The sequence below is a fragment of the Dermacentor silvarum genome, chromosome 10 (genome assembly GCF_013339745.2).
Source record: "Dermacentor silvarum isolate Dsil-2018 chromosome 10, BIME_Dsil_1.4, whole genome shotgun sequence".
NCBI classification, from domain to species: Eukaryota; Metazoa; Arthropoda; class Arachnida; order Ixodida; family Ixodidae; genus Dermacentor; species Dermacentor silvarum.
The window spans coordinates 56,880,160-56,898,004 of NC_051163.1; the positions used below are offsets into that span (position 1 = coordinate 56,880,160).

The 17,845-nt window shown below is 49.6% G+C and overlaps 1 protein-coding gene across 2 annotated transcripts in view; it reads left to right on the top strand.

The window, feature by feature from the left end:
- Positions 1–17,845, top strand: part of LOC119431399 (serine/threonine-protein kinase ICK) — a 77,378-nt gene that overhangs the window by 40,499 nt on the left and 19,034 nt on the right. The gene's annotated exons all lie outside the window — the stretch shown is intronic.

The window sequence follows — 17,845 nt, forward strand, 5'->3', positions numbered from 1 at the left end:
AGAGTTAACTCCAGGTAAATCTGAAAACGCCCTCTTCCGAAACGTATTGGGAAACTTGTATCATGATTAAAGTGTTTCCGATGACTGCTTCGTGTACAGATCGGAACAGTCAGTGTTCGCATCCTGGTCGCAGAACCCTCGTTGTAGACGGATTCAATGATGGTACACAGGCGGGGAAAGGGGGTAGCACTAATATAATGGAGGCTGGGGGAGGGGAGGGGGGGGAGATCTCAGCGCTCCCTTCATGAATGCATGCCAGGGGGACAAAGGCGTTTACTGAACATGATGGCCTACGCACTCATTGGGCACATAAGGTTGGCTGCGGATCATCCAAGACCAAGAACACAAAATTACATCGAAAACAAAGAAAAAAGCACCCATGAACAAAAAGAAGGTTACTACAGTTCATCTTGAGTGACTTCAACTAAGGCATTAGCTGCAGTCAAACTGCTTGGAACCAGCCCTGCTCGCGTGGAACATTACAAGCGTTCTATGTTACGGAACGGCAATAAATTTCTGGCAGAGATATCGGATTATCAAGGATGCATATTTAAAGAAAGGCAATACAGTTTTGTCACCCCCCTCCCCTCATAAAAAAGGTAATGTACATCGAACAAGTTTGATCCCGGTTGATGTGTTTGTCTAGTTAGTTAGTTTAGTTAGTTAGTTAGTTAGTTAGTTAGTTAGTTACTTAGTTAGTTAGTTAGTTAGTTAGTTAGTTAGTTAGTTAGTTAGTTAGTTAGTTAGTTAGTTAGTTAGTTAGTTAGTTAGTTAGTTAGTTAGTTAGTTAGTTAGTTAGTTAGTTAGTTAGTTAGTTAGTTAGTTAGTTAGTTAGTTAGTTAGTTAGTTAGTTAGTTAGTTAGTTAGTTAGTTAGTTAGTTAGTTAGTTAGTTATCCTAGCGTACCATAAATATGTTGACATACGTGGTTACTCACCTGCATAGATACGTTCGCATAAATCCTGCCGCCTGTAAAACAAGTGCTCTCACAGGAGCGGGCTTCGCCTCTTAAGGCATCTTATTGTGGAAAAGCCAGCTTTCCCGAATTTTCGGGGGGTTCGTCGGAACCCCCTACACGAAAACTGTCGCCATCTGGGAATATCAGCGCATGCTTAGCGCCTTCTACGTTGTCTTCCGTTGTCTCTACACATCCTCCAAAATGCCGGTGTGGCGTCCCAGCATCACGTTCACTAAGGAGGTGACATGCGGCAAAGCCAGCTTGTCGTACTGAAGGCCGCGGTGAATATTTTGTGGTTTGTTTGTGGCTTGTTAACTATGAACCGCCGCGGTAGCTTAGTGCCTATGGCGTTTCGCTGCTGATCTCGAGGTCGTGCGTTTGGTACCAGCCGCGGCGGGTGCATTTTCATGGGGGCGAAATGCAAAGACGCTCGTATCCTTAGACGTTCGTATCCTTAGATTCAGGTGCACGTTAAAGAACCCCGGGTAGCCGAAATTATTCAGACGTCCCCTATTACGGTGTTCCCCATAAACACGTAGTGCTTCTGGTACGTAAAACGCAGTAATTGAATTATTTGTTTAATAAAAAGAAAAGAAGATACTGGAAAGCCGTCACGCAGGCATACCAGCGCACCACACAAAAGTAAAGCAAACAATGGTGGGGAAGAAACCGACCGGAAAGACCGTCCCGCCAAGTGTGGAACCGAGTCTTCTTTTCTGTTTCCCATTTGTTTCAGGTTTTCGTTCCGCTTCAACGAAAACGGTTCAGTTGCGGTTCAACTTCGGAACGAGAAAATAATGGTTCAAATTAGTTCAATAATTTTATTTACTCGTACGACAATGCACGGAAACGTACCGAAACTAACAGCCATGAGCGTGGCTTGAAAGTGATCCAACGCCCGACAACAGTCAAGGCACAGCACTAGTATATCAGCACTCCTAGAAAAGAAAGATAATCAGCTATGTACCCATCCCATAAATAAGATTACGATCGACACGTTATACAAAGAGAACACTAATAATATGACTACAGTTTATACAGGCAAAGAGCTACTTAAGTACATCGAAGCTAATTAGTGTTAGTTAATTGTTATAAGAAGAAATAACAGCACTACGAAATCACGCTGCTAGTATTAAGGAAATAATGATGTACAACGTCGAACCACATAGCACCAGTTATGCTACCCTCTGAAGAAAGTCAAGTTTAATGTGCTTTCGGGGCAATGTAATAATGATTGTGTTGTTTTTCTTGTGTATATCTAATCTGTTAGGGAGAATAACCTGTAAACTTTGCTTCCCGTAAATGGTCCTCGTACGGGGTGTTGTCCACTCCTCTGTGCTGCGTTTTGCAGCACGCATCTCCTTAGGTTTTAGCTTGGCGATTGTTTTCGTAAAATCACAAACGTACCACGAAGAAAATCTTAGGCTATGAAGTAGACGGCATTAAAAATGACATCTATGCGTAAAGCGTTGAGTTGGATGAACAAATTTTGTATGTGTGCTGTGTAAACACCAACAGCAATAATTCTTATTGCTTCTTTCTGTAGTGTTAATAGGCGTGTGATATTAATCTTACGTGGGGTACCACCGAGAAGGTGGCTACATGTGGTTTATGTATATATGTATGCAGTGTGTCATGATAAATTGTAACCTTTTACTTTGGTGGGAATTTAAGGCGACGTTTCAATAAAAAATCAATCGAACGAGGTAATTTCCGTGTTAGATAGGACATGCGTTCACTCCATCTCATGTGCGAGTCGAAGACTCAAGATTATCAACAATTTACATTTGGTGGTTGTGAAGGAGAACTTTGTTATTTACAGATACTTTCTTGTTCAGTGCACGGAAGATAACACTTTTAGTCTTCCTGGTGTTTTCTGTGTCCATTTGCTGTGAACTATTCGTGAAAGGCGGTGAGCCCTGTGTATCCTTTAGTAATTATTCCGTCACTATAGAGAAGCCACTGAGGAAGATGCTATTGTCATCTGCGTACAAAATATAAGACACATCACATCGTCTGCAATATCCACAAGGTCGTTATCATAGATATTAAATAGAATAGGACCTAACAAAACTACCCTGGGGAGCTCCACAACTAACCAGCTGCAAGCTAGATAGAAAGTTATCAATGACGACCGCTGGCTCGCGGTTACTCAGATGTGAGCGTTTGAGGTCAAGCGATAGGCCCCGGATACCGTTATGTTCAAGTTTTTGGAGCAAGATGGTGTGGCTAAGCAGGTCAAAAGCCTTGCGAAGTCAAAAAAATACCAAGTGTTATAGCTTTTTGGCTTTAATGTTACTTAATATTGAGTTCCCTCTGGACAAGTAAAGCGGATTTTGTTGATTTGCCTTTCCGTAAGCCGAACTGAAAGTCTATTAATAAGGATGTGCTTGTTAAAAAATCAATTCTTTTCGACAATATTTTTTTCAATTGTCTTGGGAAGTATGGGGAGAACGGAAATAGGACGGTAATTGCTTGCGTTATTCCTGTCTCCTCCTCTGTAAATCGCAGAAACATTTGCGTTTTTCAATGTTGGTTCGGAATACTCCAAGTGATATTGACAAGTTAAACATTTCCGCCAAGTGTGGCGCAATGATGTCTGCTATAAATTTTATTGGTCGTATTTGAAAACCATTGTAGTCAACAGAACGCGTTTGACTTCAGGTTCATTAAAATGCTGAATGCATCTTCTTTGTCAGTTAGATGAATAGGATCTCACAACTAGAAATCATGAAAAATTCCGGCAATATGCCAGCATCCGTGGTATCTTTCACATATGCAGCAACGCCGCCTCCACGGGAAGGACAGTTAAAAACAAAAGAGTGCATAACCTGGCAACTTCGCAAAATCAGCGTCACACGTAGCCGAAGTTTCAGTAATCAATATTACGTCGAAGGTATGTCTAAGTTCATCAATGAAGTATGAAAATTCATCGCATTTGTTACGGACGGAAAGAACATTTAGGTGTATAGCAGAAATTTATTATCTGGACTTAAGAAGTGAGCAACCTGACAAAAAAGAAGGAGGTTATGATACTCCATATTATTGGCAAGTTACCGAGCCAGAGCCGAAATATATTTCTTCGAACGAATAGGAATAGCAGGGTCTCCCTGCTTTTTCCTGACAAGTACTTTACCACTGACATGCCAAGCAATAGCATATTCAGAATGCCTTGCCCGCTCCTTGGTGGAACTGAGGAGATTTCGAGAATATTTAGTAAGGTTCTCTGTAATAGGCACAATGATCGTTGCAGCACTTAGATCCCGCAAATCGTGAACACTCCCCATCTGATATGACGTGTACACACTGAATACGCATAATTAGGCTAAACAAAAGAAAGAAAAATAGATTCTACACCTCTTTCGCCATGAGCCCTACGTTATTGGTCAAGCTTTTTTCTGGCTACGCCGAGTTCGCCTGTCTGTCACGCGACGTCACAAAATCGCGAGAACTCACCACGTCAAAGTGACGTGTACGCACTAAGTGCCTTTATTATCTCAAACATAACTTTTTTTATAGTGGAGACTGCCCCGTTCCGAAAGGAATAAAAGATGGCTGCCCACCGATCGCTCTGGCACTCCGCTCAGAGCTGCCAGTTAAAATGGATTTCTATGCGTACAAATAAAAGTTTGGGGTGGCAGTATAATGTTGCTGAGCCCTTTCGGCACGTATACGACATCGCTCTGCCAACTGTCCTTCGCTGACTATCTCTTTTCGCGGTCTTTTTAACCTCCCGCTGCACGTCATCGTGATTTTCGACCAGCCTGGGCAAGCTAAGCAATTAAGGGGAAGCGGTTCAATCGCGGACGCCGCCACCACCCTCTTTATCCGGTTATCTACTTACGCTACACTAGCTTGGACCAACCGAAACCCTCTCCACTAGTGCGCACTCCTCGCCTCTTCTCAGCCAATTAGATAAGTAAAAACCTGTCAAGCTAGACAATGCTATTTGCTTTTAAAGCAAACAAAAGTGAACTCCTCTAAACTAGGAGACCGTTTGATTGGGCTCGTCAAACAGCGCTGCGAGTCACTACGTAACGGATCACTGTACGTAACGGCCGATGCAAGCCAACACCACCTAGATAGCACAAGGCTTGTGCATTCCGATCCATGACGTCATATGCTACCTGGCCCAACTGCCATAGAATCTAATGGGTATGCTCCAACACCACCTAGATAGCACAAGGATTGTTCACTCCGATTAATGACGTCATGCTACCTGGCCCAACTGCCATAGAATCTAATGGGTATGCTCCAACACCACCTAGATAGCACAAGGCTTGTTCACTCCGATCTATGACGTCATGCTACCTAGCCCAACTGCCATAGAATCTAATGGGTATGCTCCAACACCACCTAGGTAGCACAAGGCTTGTCCACTCCGATCCATGACGTCATGCTACCTGGCCCAACTGCCATAGAATCTAATGGGTATGCTCCCGCGTAAGCATCAGTGATTTTGACGTCACCGCTTTCGTCACGCCAGGCTCGGCAATGGAAATTTCGAGCCACGTAGCAGGACGTCATGGACCGGAATGAACGTACAGGCCTTTAGCTATCTATAGTCGGGTAGAACTTTAGAAGACAGGAGAGGCCCCGTCCAGTTGGCCGAAGCGCAGCAGCCAATTCCTCCGCGACTAAAGAAATAGTCGCGCTCAAAAAATTGTGACTGCTTCTAAAACGCGTATTTGTCGGTATAAATAAGATTTGTGTATCTTGACGAGTGGCTCGGTAAAACTATCATGATGGAAATGCCACAGCACATGCCGGATCGCGAGAGAAAAATAACTCCGAGTCTTCTACAACGCTGTGCGTCGTCTGCTACGGAGCAAGATCGACGGCACCGGGCGTTTAATTATAAAGCAGTCGCTGGCTTAATAGCATAAGATTCATAATGTCGCGAGTTATGTCACGAGTTATAATTAGAATGTCGTGACGTTGAGTCCTGAAGCTGTGGCTCTGTTGTGGGCGTTTAGCTGGTGGTCTTCTCCGCAGCGTGTTCGATGGAATGCGCGTGTGACGCCTCGCCCTCCCGGTGTAGTTCCTCCTCTTCATTTCCGGGCTGGAGCGAACGCCGCGGACACGCTGTTCTTGCTTCGGTCCGGAGCCACGCACTGTCTCTGAGCGGTGCTTCTGACTCGGCCGTTCGCCAGCTCTTTCTCGCAAGGATGGAACTCCCTCGGGCGTTGACTTCTCGGTGCTGCCGGTGAAAGAGGAACCAAAGCCGCTCATCACAGCCGCACTGGCCTCCAGGCTGCTGTTGTCCAGGTCTGCAGAGCCGAAGCGGTCCCCGAGCAGCGTAGCGGTGATGTTTGTGGTCTTGACGATGTCGTCGACGTCCATGGCGCTACCGGCATAGTGCGCTGCTTTCGCTGTGGCACTTGCCTCTCTGAGAATGTAAGTGAGAGCCACCAGCGCTGCCACAACGAATGTGATCACGACGGCTGTCATCTGCACGAACCACAGTGGGGGCCAATGTTGGCAGTTGGCGCCAGTGACCCGGGAGTTCCTCGAGCGCCTGCGGAGCCTCGAGAAAGAGCGGCCCTCGCCCCGCCGCTGCACCGTGGACCGCGAGCAACTTCCACGCGGCTGCGTTTTCGATTTCCACCATCCTTGACGTCGCCCTCCCTGGAACGCGACCTCGGACTGAGAGCCCGACGCCTGGTCGCTCCAGAGGGAGCCGCGGGCTTCGGGCTGGGTGAGGGGGACCTCGTCCTCTTCGTCTCCGCCGAACGTGATGCGTTCACCGCCCGAGAAGTGGATCTTCGCCTTGGCCTCCAGGCTGCTGTTGTCCAAGTCTGCAGAGCCGAAACGGTCCCCGAGCAGCGTAGCGGTGATGTTTGTGGTGTTGGCGATGTCGTCGACGTCCATGGCGCTATCGGCATTGTGCGCTTCTTCCACTGTGACACTTGCCTCTCTGAGAATATAAGTGAGAGCCACCAGCGCTGCCACAACGAATGTGATCACGACGGCTGTCATCTGCACGAACCACAGTGTGGGCCAATGTTGGCAGTTGGCGCCAGTGACCCGGGAGTTCCTCGAGCGCCTGCGGAGCCTCGAGAAAGAGCGGCCCTCGCCCCGCCGCTGCACCGTGGACCGCGAGCAACTTCCACGCGGCTGCGTTTTCGATTTCCACCATCCTTGACGTTGCCCTCCCTGGAACGCGACCTCGGACTGAGAGCCCGACGCCTGGTCGATCCAGAGGGAGCCGCGGGCTTCGGGCTGGGTGAGGGGGACCTCGTCCTCTTCGTCTCCGCCGAACGTGATGCGTTCACCGCCCGAGAAGTGGATCTTCGCCTTGGCCTCCAGGCTGCTGTTGTCCAGGTCTGCAGAGCCGAAATGGTCTCCGAGCAGTGTAGCGATGATGTTTGTGGTGTTGGCGATGTCGTCGACGTCTATGGCGCTACCGGCATCGTGCGCTGCTTTCGCTGTGGCACTTGCTTCTCTGAGAATGTAAGTGAGAGCCACCAGCGCTGCCACAACGATAGTGATCACGACTGTTGTCATCTGCACGAACCACAGTGTGGGCCAAAGTTGGCAGTTGGCGCCAGTGACCCGGGAGTTCCTCGAGCGCCTGCGGAGCCTCGAGAAAGTGCGGCCCTCGCCCCGCCGTGGCACCGTGGACCGCGAGCAACTTCCACGCGGCTGCGTTTTCGATTTCGACCATCCTTGACGTCGCCCTCCCTGGAACGCGACCTCGGACTGAGAGCCCGATGCCTGGTCGCTCCAGAGGGAGCCGCGGGCTTCGGGCTGGGTGAGGGGGACCTCGTCCTCTTCGTCTCCGCCGAACGTGATGCGTTCACCGCCCGTGAAGTAGATCTTCGCCTTGTGCATGGTGGTCAAGTTGGCCTTGTCTTCGGAACCAGGAAACAGCAATGGTTCAGGAGAGCGCGTGCACACCAGAAAGCCACGCCGTCGTCGTCGTCATCGTCCAAGCGCCCGACCACAGGACCGCCACTCGTGACAATATATACTTTTTGTGAGTTTGCACAAGGTCATTTTTTAATGTGTTAGGCTTATTTTTTATATTATTTTTTTTCCTTTTTTTCGCGGTTGCGAACCTGCAATCTCGTGAGTTCGCGTACGATCGCGCGCGGCATTCCGTGCCAGTTTTCCGCCATGGAGCCCAGCGAGGTGACATCGGAACGCGATCTTTTGTTGCCGAACGAGCCTTGTGTCGCCTCGATGACCACACCACCAAGGAGCCTCGGCAAGAATAGAGCGGCCACATCCTGAACAGCGATTCACGCAACAAGATCTACTGCTACACGTTTTGGCGTAACAGGAAGTGTACTCATTGTAGTGCTATGTAATGACGTATAAAATAGTGCACGGACTCTTTCTGGATTTTCCATTATGCGGAAATTTCCGCGCCGCTCCACACAACAAAAAAATAAATAAAAAAATAACCGATCGAGCAATTGTTTACGTGTTTGTTCGGCGCATCTAATATGCATGGCGAAGCTTTTATGAAACTGTAAAAACTGATGCTGGATCCCTTGCTGTGTCCTGACTTACATAATGGCGCACAGCAATATACCATAATGTGATCGTTTACGTTATCCCACCTGTAATTAAATCAAGAAAGCTGCATGTAGCCAAGGCTGAAGTTATATGCCTTCTGCAGCGTCTGCAGGTTCTCGCAGTATATGTGTGGTCCGCGTATACATATCGTCTGCGTGATTCTTTTAAATTTCCTCGTTCAAGTTATACTGTATCAAGTTATTTATTATTGTATTTCATTATTACCCCATTGCACTATATGAACCTTTATGTAATCAGATTTTTTTTCCCTACTGCGAAGGCAACCGGATGAAAAGTTTTCGTCTGCCGGCTGTATTCGGTTTTTTAGGGGCGAAGCTCCTTAGGGTGTGGACCACAACAGGGTCCCTTATTGAAAAAGAAGAACGGCTGCAAACTGCAGCTGACCTCATCCAAGAATACGTCAGCCAACGGGGACTACAATGCTCGCCCGAGAAATCTGAACTCATACGAGTCTGGCGAGGCCGGGGTAACCACACAGTCCCCACAGACCCAACACGAAAAATCGAGGTACACCTCAACGGGAGCCTCATACCAGAAACGTCATTGCTCAGGGTGTTGGGCATGTGGCTGCAGTCTAACCAGCGTGCTACACACACCCTTACGCTCCTCAAAACCAGTGTCAAGGCGATATCACGCATGATATCCCGTGTAACATCGAAGAATAGAGGCATGAAGGAAGGGGACACACTCCGACTGGTCAAAAGCCTGGTGGTGAGCAGAATCACATACAGCCTGCCCTACTACCATCTCACACAATCCGAGACGAAACAGGCCGACACGCTCTTGAGGATGGCTTTCAAGACCGCTCTCCGCCTGCCGATGAGTACATCGACTGAGAAATTATTGGCGCTGGGGTTACACAACACCCTCAGCGAACTCACAGAAGCCCTTCACGTCTCACAACAACAGAGACTTGCGCGGACTCACACGGGCCGGCAGGTCCTACAAACTTTGGGCTTCAATGCCACAACACGAACCCAAGAAACCTGCACGATACCTCGTCACGTCCAGGACAGGTATCACATTGCCCCAATACCACGCAACATGGACCCTAACCTACACTCCGGAAGGAGGAAAGCAAGGGCCCAATACATAGAGAAAACATTCAGGTTCGATACCACGGCCCGTTTTACGGACGCCGCTATGTACGGAACGAATAAAAAGGGCGCAGTGGCAGTGGTATGCGACCGCCGAGGCCACGTCACCTCCAGTGCATCGACCCGCCCCTGCACGATCACGGAAGCGGAAGAACTGGCCATCGCGTTAGCCATCCGCGAAGGTCAACACGCAAAAAAACCACTGACGATCCTCACGGACTCCCAGCAGGCCTGCCGCAACTTCCTACAGGGAAGAATCGCAAGACCTGCGGCACAAGTACTAGCCCAAATACCTAAGGAGGACACTGACGACAACACCATCATAACCATCATTTGGATACCGGGTCACGCTGCCATCACGGGTAACCTGTATGCCGACAGAGCAGCTCGAGAATTTGCATATAACCGAGCACTCATCACGCCGACTGCAGATGACCCTGACCCAGTTGACCCCGAGTATTCAGCAATCCTGAACTACCACAGAGGGAGTCGCTTGCGATATCCCCCACCCCATCGAATACTAAAGACGGAGGATGCCGCTGCCTGGCGTAGGCTCCAGACAGGCACTTACACGAACCTACACATATTACATCGCCTGCACCCCACAGCCTACAGGGACGAATGCCCGTGGTGTGGGGCCACACCAACCCTATACCACATTACGTGGGAGTGCACGCTACACAACATAGAACACCATGACACGAACACCACGAGGGAGCAATGGGAGGCACTGCTGTCCAGCTCGGCCCTCGACGACCAGCTCAAGCTGATCCAGAGAGCAGAGAAGATGGCAAGAGCCAGCGGAGCCCTGGACTAGGGGCCCCGACCATTAGCGATGCCCCATTGGGGCAAGACAAAACTATATTTGAATTAAAGTTTATCTATCTATCTTAGGGTGTGCTCGTTCCCTCCTCTGTAGTAGTAGTAGTAGTAGTAGTAGTAGTAGTAGTAGTAGTAGTAGTAGTAGTAGTAGTAGTAGTAGTAGTAGTAGTAGTAGTAGTAGTATGTAGCCACCTCTAGTTTATGAATTGCTCAATAGATGGCGTTGTGTGTCCGTAGCCACCTGTAGTTTTATGAAGTGTTCACTAGATGGCGTTCCGGTTCCGGTTCCACTTCCGGTTCCACTTTGCGCGCGTTCGGTGCGAACGCGGGCAAAACGCCGACGGCGTCGACAACAGTTCTGCGCGCTGCTGGTGCTGCTGCATGTCCAAGTTTATACAGCTGATAAAACTACCTTGAGTCGACCCCATGGCTGCTTCGCATACTACTCAGGGTTCCCCTACGGGAAGATTGTGTAATTTTCTCTCTCGTTCCCGACGCGCGCTCTCTTTATCTCTCGTCCGTAGCTGTGGTTTACCCGAATGATCCCCCGGTGCTTCGCCCACTCATCATCATTCACTTCGTGGATATGCTGTGATTTTTTTTCTTTCTTGCAGCGCTCTTCCTACTCTATCTCGTGATTGAAATGAGAAGCAATCATTCGCAAATTTTGTTTTCTTTTTTTATTTCGTGAATTTCTGCATTTACAAACAATGTAAACGCTTTGTGGCTGCCTAAATAGCGGCACGAGCGCTGGAACAGATCGCAGACGCAGATGACAGCGAGCAGGTTATAGCTAGCGCCACTCTGCTAGTACGTTCTGTCCCTAGCGGCAAAAGGGACGAACTAGACCAGGCGTGCTGGAGCAGGGAGATCTGTGCAGGTCTGGAGTTCTGTAGGTCGTGGGTGGGGTCACCGGCCGTCCGGCTCATGACGTCACCTAAAGTGCGCGCCTATTGGTGGAGGCTCGTGTGCATCCGCCTTTGAGGGGCAAATGCCGCTGCCTTCCAATGCCTCCTTTACTAGATGCCTGCCACGTCGCTCGCTTTCCCATTGGGGCGGCGGTTCCCTTTCACACTCGGGAAGCGGCAAGCGGGTGGAAAGGCCAAAGCGGCCGGAAAATCTTTTCCGCGCATGTCCAAGTTGTTCACATTTGTTTTGCTATCGCCGCTGCCACCGCTGCCGCTTTCGCCTACATCCTGCGTACGTTTGTCGGCGTGGTTGCGCTCATTATCGCACCATTTCGAGCCGTATGTTCATTCATTGTCCCACCCGTCCTCAAAAGTGTTCATTTCGCGCAACTTTGCGCGTCATCTGCGACCTTCGGTAAATTCCTCGTAGCCGTTCCGTAATTCTCCTCATACGGGCACGGTAGCGCTCAGTCAAAGGTTGGTGCCTAGGCGTGATTATATTTCTTTAATAGCTTTTATTTACAGGTTGTAATAACATTTCATCATTCCGTATTACTGGCGGCGCGTCCAGTACACCAAAGCTAAAACCCGGGCTGGTCCTTGTGTTGGGGCTCGCCGAAGCCTGCGCGTCCTACGTGAGACCTATGTTCGCAATCAATTGTCGCGACGACACCGCGCAACGAAAAAAGCGCCCTGCGACTTCTGCAATATACCGCGCCCGTGCGAGGATAATTGCGGAGCGCCAACGAGGAATCTGCCCAACTTTTTTCTGCCACAGAAGTGGGCGAAGAAATTGTTTTTTATACTTCTACCTACTTGTTTCCTAGAAATGGCCAATGAATAAACGGAAGGAGCGGACACCTCCGAAGCGGCTGTGGTGGGTTCGCCCGGCTTTGCAAGAGCGCGAGAAGTTGGGTCACCCCAAGGCTTCGTTGCTGCACCTCCGGTCGCGCGACGTTGAATACTATCGCGAGTATTGCTGACAGTAGGTTTTAGTACCACTCTTGTCGTAGGGAAAGTGGTGGATCTAGATCGCGTCGAGCACCATCGCAGCTTACACTTTTGGTGCCATGTGCAATTTCACGACCGGATGTTTACATGCTAGTGGAGCTTCCGGTCGAGCGGAACGACTTTCCGCCGCGATTCCGCCTCGCCATGGCGCCTGGTTTTCCGCCCGCTTCGCCGCCTAGGCGGGCGGATTTTTAGAAGTTTTTGCCGCTTCCGCCTGCTTCGAGACCAAGTGTGAAAGGGACACTAAAGAGAAACGGGAAGTTCAGCTAGAATAAAAGAGGGACCTTCAGGAATGCATGCGGTTTTTGTTGGGTGCAAAAATATGAGTTATTAGCGGAGAAATTCGTAAAAAAAGACCAATTATCTCTTCCTCAATTTCTCTCACCCCAGATTTGGCGCTGAAGCAGTGTCGTCACAGATTGCATTGCTCTCGGCGAATCAGAATGCGCCATGATACGTCACCGCTTGCGTAAACGGCCGAGGCGCTGGATGCATCATGGCTGCATGCATGGTCGCTGCGTTTGCGTTCGCCGCGATGGATACCGTTGCTGCCGCTGAACCTTGCAACGAAGAGCTCGCCAGGGAAGCAGGACTGCATTTCAGCGATATTTCGCTGAAATGCCGAAGGATCATTTCACCGAAGGATCATTTTTTTCGAAGGATCATTTCGCCGAAGGATCATTTCAGCGAAATGATCCTTCGTGCTCGAGCGGTAGGTGTTTCCGCGTGCGATGGCGGTGAGCCGCCGGCCGCGCCGGCGGAATGCAGAGCTTCGTTTTCGTCGACGAAGGCGAAGCGTCCGGTCCGCCAGGCGACGATGTTCCCGACAGAACAAGCGTAGAAAGTTGTGCACGTACTCGGTATGGTTATTTCATGACTTTATTTGATGACATTCAGCACTCACCGAGCCGCCAGTTTGCTGCTGCAGGGGCATCGGTACGGGGTTTGATGAAGGCCGCATTGAGGGAACAGCTGCTCGAGAAAGGACTGGCCTATGGGGCACGCCAAGATACTTTCCGAGGGCAAGATTATACACATAATCCGAGGGCGAGAAATGCAGAGAGCACACCATCGGTTTCTCTGGCTCTTTTGCCGTTTTATCACCGGCAGAGCACTGAGCCATTGCGAACGCCGGGGAGCCGGGGCTCTCCGCGCGACGCCACATGAAAGGACACAATCGAGTCAACACTGCCGCTGCCCCTGATCAAGCGCCTTGGGCCATTTATACAGCCCTCAACACTACACACACGAGGCATTTTCTGGCTGTTTCCCGCGAAGTCAACGTTTTTCGAGCCACGCAACACGCCACCAAACACCGTAGAGCGGAACAGGCGCGCGCCACAATGCATTGACCAAAAACGAAACTACGAAACTATCACGGCCGCATGTATCGACATGCCATTTTTTCTTATTTAATTTTGTGCTAAACTTGTACTTCCTCGCTTGAAATGGTTTAAAAAGTTGGCAAATGCTGTTCATGTACGTTTAAGGTGTATTTCATTTTGCGTTTTATTAACAGCGATAAATCGCTCTCGACCAATCGCGACCGGCCTACGTTTGTAATCTCCGACGTCATGAACGTTAGTGCGGGAATTTCGAAGGAGCGTCAGCACCTATCCTTCAGTTTTTCGCTATTTTCTCGCTTATTAAACATCTGTTTGCAGTAAGAATGGTATGGCTGTGATCGTAAAAGGATAATCTACCATTTAAGCTCAACTTCCGGTTTCTCTTTAGTGTCCCTTTAATAGTTCTGCATGAATTCCGTGAGGCGGCGCTCGTTGCCTTTTCAACTTCCGGCGACGGCGGCAGCGGCGGCCGAATACTTCAGCCGGCGCGTTGATAGTGCCTGCCGCCTCCGAAACGGTAAAATATGCTATAGTAATCTCAGAGGCCGCAGCACGTGATCTAGGTTGCAGGCGTGCGCCACAAGCGGCGCTCGTTGCCTTTTCGCGGAGACGAAAAAAGGGAGAGGGCACGGAACCGGGTTTATCGGACAACGAGGCAGGCATCTAGTAAAGGAGGCATTGGGCAAGCATGCATGCTTGCGTCGGCCATTACGTAAACTTGAGGTCAGGAGATTGGGAAAAAGTCACAGGCCTGCGCGGCACACGCAGCACAGTCACAGCGTAAGCTCGGCAAGCTGGTGGAGCAGCTGAAGAGTAGCTCTAATTTGGGCGCCACGCACAACAGGGTCTTCGCGGCAGTCTGTTCGCCTTGTTTTGAGGAGAACGATATGAACTGTCCGCCCGGCTTCGACGGCGAGCTGCGGCTTGTAATGCTCTCACTACAGCAGTCTGTTTAGACCGACCAAGCCTTACAACTACAACCTACATGTCGGGCGCGCCGCGTTTGCAGGTACAGTCAACCACAAAAGTTTGCGGACCACGCGAGCGCGTGGCCAAGAGCCTCTTCGCGACACTTCCGCTACGTCACCAGCGATCGACAGCAGCGCTACGTTGAAGACGCATCCCTCCTTAAATCTATGGCCTGTCTATTTTCGCACTGTGCGCAAATATTTTCTACCTATCTCTTTCAACGTGACGCGCTCTTTGTTAGCCAGGGCTACTTGCTTATATTTTGAGAGCAGAATATCAGTACAAGTAATCAGACAGCGTATTCTTCGGCTGTTATCAGTTCTATTTTCGCGTAGCCACGCTGTTTTTTTTTTTTTCGTGAGTGCGTGAGTGAGCGGTGAGGCAGCCATGGGACACAGATGCTTAGTCAGTAGGCAGAATTTTTCCGTTCCTCCCCCATCGCTAAGTGACAGTAGCGGCCGGGATTTGATCGCCTGCGCCCAGGTTTTGCTGCGCAAAGCCCGAACCACCGCGCTGCTATAGTGGTTACATTTAGAAAAATAAGAAATAATCGGGTGCGATGACTCTTTTTATAACCCTTTGCGACACGGCGTCCTCGTTTGGGGACTCGAACTTCGGAGGCGCGTCCCACGCCACGTGTTTCTTCAAATGACCTAAACTCAGTGTGCACATTCGTGTCCGCTTCCTGATGGGACAACTAGCGGTCAGTTAACTTCATTGTCCTGCGTATTGCTGCAGATGATCACTTTGCTGGAGACACTACCATGTTAGACAATCGTTCGACGTGCCGCGTTCCAAGACCAACGTCAAGAGTATTTTTTTTCTCCGGTCGACACGAATACAACCGAAAAAGCAAGTGTGCATGCGTTTCGGGCCTAATAGTTGATTCTTTTTATGCAAGCATTGAAGCTGACGGATTTCAGAATAATTAGATAATGAGTTATACGCTAATTAATTTTTTTACTGAAACTCGCACAAAACAGCACATTGCTTCGTCTTCTTTCTTGGAATGTAATAGTGAGCGTCTTGAAATGATGCCATGCGCATTTGACGCATTTGCAGACAGTGCATCATAATTCGTGTCTGAAGGGGATGAATTTATTCACAAGACATTTACAGAAGTGTCATGAAACATAGGTCTCTCAATGATCTAGTAGGAAGTGAAATGTCCGCCGTTTTCTAGCACCTTATTGATGCGTGTGGGCATCGACTCGTACAAAGATTCAGTAATCTCCGGTCGACCGCGCAGGCTTTCCCATTCTTGTGCGATCGCTTGCCACAGCGTATCGGCCGTGCGGCCGCGGTTGGCTCGTGTGGACAGCCGTTTCTTCAACATGCCCCAGACATTTTCTATGGGATTCAAGTCGGCGCCACATGGAGGCCACTCAAGCTGGCAAACAGCATGTTCTTCTAGCAATGACTGGACGATACGTGCTTTATGGATCGGGCTGCGGTCGTGTTGAAAAAAATAGCAGCCGTCGCTGAAGGGACCGTCCAGCGCATACGGAACGAGGTGTCTAGTGATGACGTCGCAGTACCGTGACGCAGTGAAGGGCCCTTCCAGACGCACAAGGGGACCAAGGCCATCTTTGCTGATTGCTCCCCACACGCTCACGGAACACCGTCCACTGGATAGAACACTCTGTGTGTAATTAGGCAGATATCTGCAAGAAATAGCATACAATTGGGTTCCAGCGGCGCGTCTAAAAATGTTGTGATTCCTCTTGCGTATGAACTTTATAATGCTGTTATAGAGTTGCAATAGAAAACGTGCAAACATCATTAGATAGTACTGAAAGACCCACTGGCAGCTTTTAATTAGCTTCAGAGTAAGTAGTACTATGAAACAATCGTTAATGTTTTCAACATAATACCACTACAGAAAAATCTCGTAATGTCCAAAAGCTCATTTTACGTGAAACATGTTGTGATGCAGAATTAGCTTCGTGAATTAACTGCCAATACACTGTAAACACACCTGCAGTTTAGTGGACGCCAAACCCGCTTCCGTTGGTCCCAGCGCGTGGAAAAAGTTGACTCGTCGCTAAAGATGACATCGCCCCATTTCTCTGTTGTCCAATCTTTCATTGCTGTAGCGAACATGAGTCGTTCTTGTAGCTGGCTGTCTGAGAGGCAGGGCTTCTGTGCTGCTACGAAAGACTGCAGGCCAAGCTCACTCAGCCTTCTTCTTACAGTCTCAGACGATACCGTGAGCGAGAGCGCTTCTCGGATATCCTCTGCACTTTGAAAAGGATCAGCCACGATGGCGGCCGTAATCAGGCGGTCCTCTTCCTCAGTCGTGGCCCTTGGACGCCCACTGCGCTCCATATCTGTGAATCTGTCATCGTCGCGGAAAGCTTGAATAATCCTATTCACGGCAGTCCGGCTCCTGTTGGTTCGGCGGCAGATTTCGCGCTGAGGTATTCCCTCTATAAATAAACGCACAATGTGCCTTCTTTCGTCAAGTGGAACACGCAGCGGCATCTTTCCAAATAGGCAATCACCACGTGGCCTGAAGCAAGTCTACTACGTTTTCAGCGACTGATGCGAAGATGCGCCTATGTGTGAAAGAAAATTTTCTATGCATCCGCTTTTTCTTTATTTTTGATGACAGTGAAACACCTCCCTACCCTTTCTCTCAAGACGCAGAAGCAGCAACACTCATTGGACCAAGATGCTGCCAACCAAAGTGCGCCAGTAAACGTCGCGTAAAAAAATCGTCGCAGCGCTTCGTGAAACTTATCTACCCACTGGCACACCAGTCGACAAAGGTTGCAGTGATTGCTCCGATACTGCTATCAAGCCAGATATGTGGCGGTCTTATCGCAGACAGCGCTCTGCGTCAACACAACGAACTAACAATGTCATGCACGGGAATAAAAAATTAACAGGCAGGCGAGTACCAAGAGGGCTCATATCCGGGAGAGCGCCCCTGTCGCCGCTAGGTGGCGTACCGCTAGGTGGCGCGGATAGGCAGTCTGGCACGCGCTCGCGTGGTCCGCAAACTTTTGTGGTTGACTGTACATTAACTAGATGGCGCCACCATACTGGCGGAGGCTCGGCAGCTCGGGAGTGCGTTGATTGCGCGCCTCGTCTGAATCGCATATCTCCGTCTAGTAACGTTGGTCGTCTGCGCCTGCGGACGCTGCGTTTGCAGGGCTACTTACCTAGATGGCGCCACACATACCTG